This window comes from Nicotiana tabacum, chromosome 2, assembly GCF_000715075.1.
Source record: "Nicotiana tabacum cultivar K326 chromosome 2, ASM71507v2, whole genome shotgun sequence".
NCBI lineage: Eukaryota > Viridiplantae > Streptophyta > Magnoliopsida > Solanales > Solanaceae > Nicotiana > Nicotiana tabacum.
Genome location: NC_134081.1, coordinates 214,431 through 220,923, shown reverse-complemented (window position 1 = coordinate 220,923; position 6,493 = coordinate 214,431).

Below are 6,493 nucleotides of genomic sequence, written 5' to 3'. Positions count from 1 at the left end.
CTCTTAATACTTCCGCATCCTCGATCTGAACGACACATTGTAATAATGGTTGAGCAACCCTAGCTCCCTTATAACCCCTCTATAGTATCATGAACCGTTGGTGCATAGTTGATATCGAGTGCGCAATTTCATACACGAGTGGATGCAAAAGAACATAGGATATATACTTCGAGATGAATAAATGCCGCACGATAAGGAATGAAAGAAGTGAATTTTCCTAACAGTTCTGTAGCCTCTCGAAGATAAGTACAGACGTCTCCGTACCGATCAACAAGACTCTACTAAACTCGTTCGTGACTCGTAGAACCTATGAACATAGATCTCTGATACCAACTTGTCACGACCCAAAATCCTGCCACAGGCATCGTGATGGCACCTAGTCTCTAATACTAGGTAAGCCGATTTCAATTATATTTTGAAGAATTTTTTTAATTAAATAAGTAATCAAAACTAACAGCGGAACAAATAAGAATATACAACCTCCCAAGACTGGTAGTACTGAGTCACGAACTCCAGCTAAATACATGGAATGATCACGAGGACCAAATATACAATACTGTTTGATTAAAAATTAACAGTACAATGAAATGAACAAACTCCAAGGGACTGCGACGACCAAGCAGCTCTACCTTGAATCCTTGCGATCACATTCTAACTCTGTCCGGGTGAGATACCTCTAATACCTGGCCCTGCACAAAAATATGCAGAAGTGTAGTATGAGTACACTACGGTCGGTACCCAGCAAGTATCAAGACTAATCTCAGTGGAGTAGAAACGAGGTATAGTCAAGACACTCACTAGTCTAATAACATGTGCAATATAGTATACAAAATAATACTGAAAAATAACTAGCAATGATAACAACAAAATCAACCAGTGATATAACAACAATGCAACAAGAACATTATAGTTATTGCTCAGACGAATAAGGAACACAAGTACAACCAATTAATCAAGTCCTTCAAATATAAATTCTTTCACCTATATGTTTTTTTAAATAATAATCTTCAGGATATAATACTTTCCAATAAATATATTTTCAAGTAAAAGTTACCATGTGACACCTCATTTCACAATCATAAAAATTACGTGTCTCAGCCCACTTTTATATTTTTCCACGGTACCTCGTGCCCATATTTCTATCACCATCACACAGACAACTCACGTGTCAAAATATCAATGTATATAAGATCCGTAGGATCAATTTATTTTTACTAAAGTAAGGTTAAAATCTTTAAATCAAGTAAGAAATCAACAAAGGAATGAATTTATTTTAGAAATTATTTGGGTAAAGAAAATGTCATTTCAATTAAAATGAATCATCCGATGACTACTAATTTGGATGTAAAATTTATTAAATTAAAACATAATAGCAATTTCTTTTATTCGAAACAACTCAATTCTCAAAAATCAGTAAAAACCATAAACACAAATCTGCAAAATCTTGTACAAAGAGCCAAAGCCAACACAATACAACAAGGAATACAAAACACATAATAAAATCAAATAATACATCACGAAAGAACACAAGAATTTACATATCACGAAAAAATAAAATAACCAAAGGCAAATACATCCATAGAAAAATATCAACAAAAGGGCACTCCCGAGGTACCGCCTCGTAGTCTCAAAAGTAAATATGCAAGACAGGGAGATCTCCCGGAATACCGTTCTGTAGTCCCAAAGTAAATATGCAAGATAGGGGGATCTCAGTAAATGTGCAGGGGGATCTCCCGAGGTACCGCCTCGTAGTCCCAAAAGTAAATATGCAAGATAGGGGGATCTCTCGGAATACCGTTCCGTAGTCCCAAAATAAATATGCAGGGCAGAGGGATCTCCTGGAATACCGTTTTGTAGTCCCAAATTAAAAATTCAAGACTGGGGGATCTCCCGAAATACCGTTCCGCAGTCCCAAAATAAATATGCAGGGCAGGGGGATCTCCCGGAATACCGTTCTGTAGTCCCAAAGTAAATATGATTTCAACAACTGCACAACAAGTGCTCACATATCACAAATGGCTCATCAAGTGCTCAAATATTTCAACTTGCCACAGAAATCAACAATATATCATTTCCCACAATAAGAAGCCCATGGCTCGACCATAATGTGCACAAAATCTTAACAAAAATATCCGGGAGTGAACAACTCAACAAAATAATATTTCACATATATTCAAGGTGGCAATCACATCAAATCATCATATAAAAATAATTTTAACAAACAAGAATCTAGGCATGACGAAATAGAGGATTTAATAAGTGCCAATAATTTCCAGCTTAATACATAAGAGCGTCTAAGGATTTTAATCAATGAAATTTGCACATATATACCAAGTACGTACTCGTCACATCGCGTACATGATTTTCAATTATACAATTTGCACATAATACTCAATGCCTAAGGGGTATTTTTCCCACTCGAGGTTAAGCAAGACACTTACTTTTTGAAGTTAGGCCGATATTCCAAAATCGCCTTCTTGCTCGAATTGACCTTCGGACCGCTCAAATCTATCCAAATTAATTATATAACTTCATTAAAATTCATCGAAAATAATTTCGGATAATAATACGTCGACTTAAAAATTTATTCCAAAAAGTCAATAAAAGTCAACGCGGGGCCCGCCCCTCGGAACCCGACACAATTTTCATGAAATCCGAATACTCATTCCGATACGAGTTTAACCATACCAATTTTATTGAATTCCAATAACAACCCGACCTCCAAATAGTAAATTTTTGGAAGATTTTACAAAAATCTTGATTTCTTCCATTAAAATCCGAAATAAATGATGAATATAACCATATAATCATGAAGTATAATCACTTTAGGATATAGAACATTTACCCCAATCCATATGGTAAAAATCGCCTCAAATATCGCTTCAATCCGAGATCCATAGCTCCAAATATGTTAAAAATGACTGAAACCTCGAAATATAGCTACTGCCCAGGTATTTACACTTCACGATCGCGAAGCACAAAATTTTTCAGCCCCAAAATTGCTCTTCGCGATCGCAGAAGACCAATCGCGATCGCGAAGAACAAACTCCCCAACTCTTCGAGACAACCTCTAGTATATTGGTCATAACATTTTGTACAAAACTTCAAATGTTGAATGGTTTAACTTTCTGAAAATTAGATTCTAAGAGCTATAACTTTTATTTGTTTCTCATCTCCCAATCCCTTATATATTTCGAGATATAAGCTCGCAAAGTCAGCCCTATGCAACAGAGATTTCCAAACTCTTTGCGGACAGCCTATAGTATATCTACCATAACTCTTTTTACACAACTCTAAATGACAAATGGTTTACCTTTATGAAAACTAGATACAAAGAGCTACAACTTTTATTTTTGGATTATCTCCAAATGAATTATAGATTGCGAGATATAAGCTTTCAAATTCGGGTCAGTGCAGCAGAAACTTTCCCCTATGCTATCGCGAAAGGCCTTCCGCGATCGCGATTCACTGGCCATTTCCCCCCATTTTGTGCTTCGCGATCGCGACCAATTCCACGCGATCGCATAGCACACTACTGTAGCCAAAAACCAACAGCTATAAATGGCCTAGAAATGATCTGAAACCACCCCGAAACTCACCCGAGCCTAGGGGTGTTCAAAACCGAACCGAAAACCGAACCGAAAACCGAACCGAAAACGAAGCTTAATGGATTATTGGTATCGGTTTAATGGACGGGGAACGGATTGAAATTTTTTTATTAACGGCTTATCGGTTTGGGGGCGGATTATTCAATTTTCTTAACGGATAATCCGTTAACCCATTAAGAATATATATATATATATATATATATATATATATATATATATATATATATATATATATATATATATATAATCAAAAACCATTCTTCCACTTCCAGTACTCTATCTCTATTCTCTATTACTAATTTACTATTAGACATTTAGTTATAATTTACTATTCCATTTAGTTACTATTAGATAATTTTGATTATCATGTATTATACCCAGTGTTCTCTTCTATTTCTTCTGATAGTTATAAGTTGTTAATAGGCTCATCCCCAGAGATGATTCTACTGGGAAATACGTTGGAATACACATCTCTCTATTTCTTCTATTTAGCTCTCTTCTTAGGAATTTTATTTTGAGTCATAGCGGTCAACAAACAATCCGATAAACCGCCCGATAAGAGCTAAACCGATACCAATCCGCCCAATATCTTATCGGGTGGCTAGCGGATTAATACATTTAAAAGCCGATAACCGATAAGCCAAACCGTTAAGAGTATATAACCGCCCAATCCGCCCGATAAGCAGCCCTACCCGAGCCCCTCGGGACCCCGTCCAATCACACCATCCAGTCCCATAACATAACACGGACCTTCTCGAGGCTTCAAATCACATCAAACAATATCAAAAGGACGAATTACACCTCAAATCAAAATCTATGAACTTTAAACTTTCAAATTCTATATCTTGTGCCGAAACACATCAAATTAATCCGGAATGACTTCAAATTTTGCACACAAGTTATAATTGACATAACGAAGCTATTCAAATTTTCAGAATCGGATTCCGACCCCGATATCAAAAGGTCCACCCCCCGGTCAAACTTTCCAAAAATTTGACTTTCGCCATTTCAAGCTTAATTCCACTACGGACCTCCAAATAATTTTTCGGACACACTTCTAAGTCCAAAATCACCCAACGGAGCTAATGGAACCGACTGAACTCCATTCCGGAGTCGTCTTCACACATTTCTAACTATGGTAAAAAATCCTAAGACTTAAGCTTCCGTTTTAGGGACCGAGTGTCCCAAATCACCCCGAATCATCTAGTAACTGAATTCATCAACACTCGTAAGTCAATACACATAATACGAAGCCGCTCAAGACCTTAAGTCGTTGAACGGGGCATTAATTCTTAAAATGACAAATTGGGTCATTACAAAAAGCCTCGCAGTTGCTTCCTGAAAAGCCTTGCAGCTGCTTCCGAAAAAGCCTTGCAACTGCTTTCGTTCTTCTATAAATAAAAGAGTTTTCAATTGATTATGTACATCAGTTTGAGTTGAATAATATATCAGTATCTCTCTATACTTGTCTTTACTTTACAGCCTTTATTTTATAACACGTTATCAGTACGAGACTCTGCCATCTCGAGCAAATACTTTGAAAGTATCAGAGAATATGGATAATCCTCAAATTATGTTTGGATCAAAGACCAATCATGAAGATATTTGTGTAATTGATAGTGGAACAACCAGAGGCGGATTTAGGGTTTGAATGTGACGGGTGCCACAATTTTCTTTAATATACACTTTGGAACAACTAATATAGAGTTTGTTCGGAACATTTGTTCGATTTATTTTATTTTTTATTTTAGTTTACTCGGGCAATGTAATATGCATTTTTTATTTGCAAATATGAAAATTACATCTCTTTTTCAAACCATACTTGTGGGATTTCACTGGGTATGTTATTATTGTTGTATGAAAATTACATATCAGATAATAAGAAGCAAATGTAATTAGCATTTTAAAGACGGAATCACACCTTTATTACACGTAAAATTAATATTTTCACTAGGGAACTACATCTTTTTTTATATGCTAAAAATAAATTTGCACAAGTAAAATAACATCTTCAACAAGGGAATTTCACCAATTAGAATAAGAAAAATAAAAATAAAAATCTTCAATAGATAAATTATACCACATAGGTAAATACAGAATTAGATAAACTGCAAGATCCAAAAAATTAAAATCATAAATCTCATATTTTTCTAGGCAATGCTTGCGAAATAATCATCATAATTTAATATTAAAGAGATTTAAATTGTAGTTAACAAAAATAGAATAGCATAACAAAAAGTAATTATAAAAATTAAATTTGATCTCAATCCAAAATTCCAATCAAGAACCAAGTTTTCTGATTTTGAAAGGGAAAAAAAACTAAAAGATTTGAGATTATAAGAAATGCTTATTTTATGAAATTTTTAAATTTTGGAGGTTCTTTTTTCAGTGTTCTTGCTAAAGATCACAGATAAAATAACAGAATAGAGGAAAAAAAAATATAAAAAAAAATAATAAACGACAAATAAAAAATTGGGAGGTAGCTAAAAAGAAAAATGATTGGGATAAAGGAAATAAAAAGCACAACGAAAAGGAAAAGTTAGACAAGGTTCAAGATAAATTCGAACTTAGATTTTACACACGAAAAAAACTTTCAAAAAGGTCTACTACCCATGACATATTTGTCTAGTCTGCGACTGCGACTGCGACTGGGGGTGACATGACCAAATATTTAACCTAGTTTAAGAAAATATTTACATAAATATATGATAATTTTACCAACCTAGGGGTTCCATACCACCCTACCCTAAAGGGTGGATCCGCCCTAGGAACAACTCATGCCATATTCAACTTTATCTTCTGGCTTATACTATTCAAAGATTAGTACAGTTGAAGCACACTCTATCGTAAACCAGAAGTTTACTGATTCAAATACTTTTGTGCTT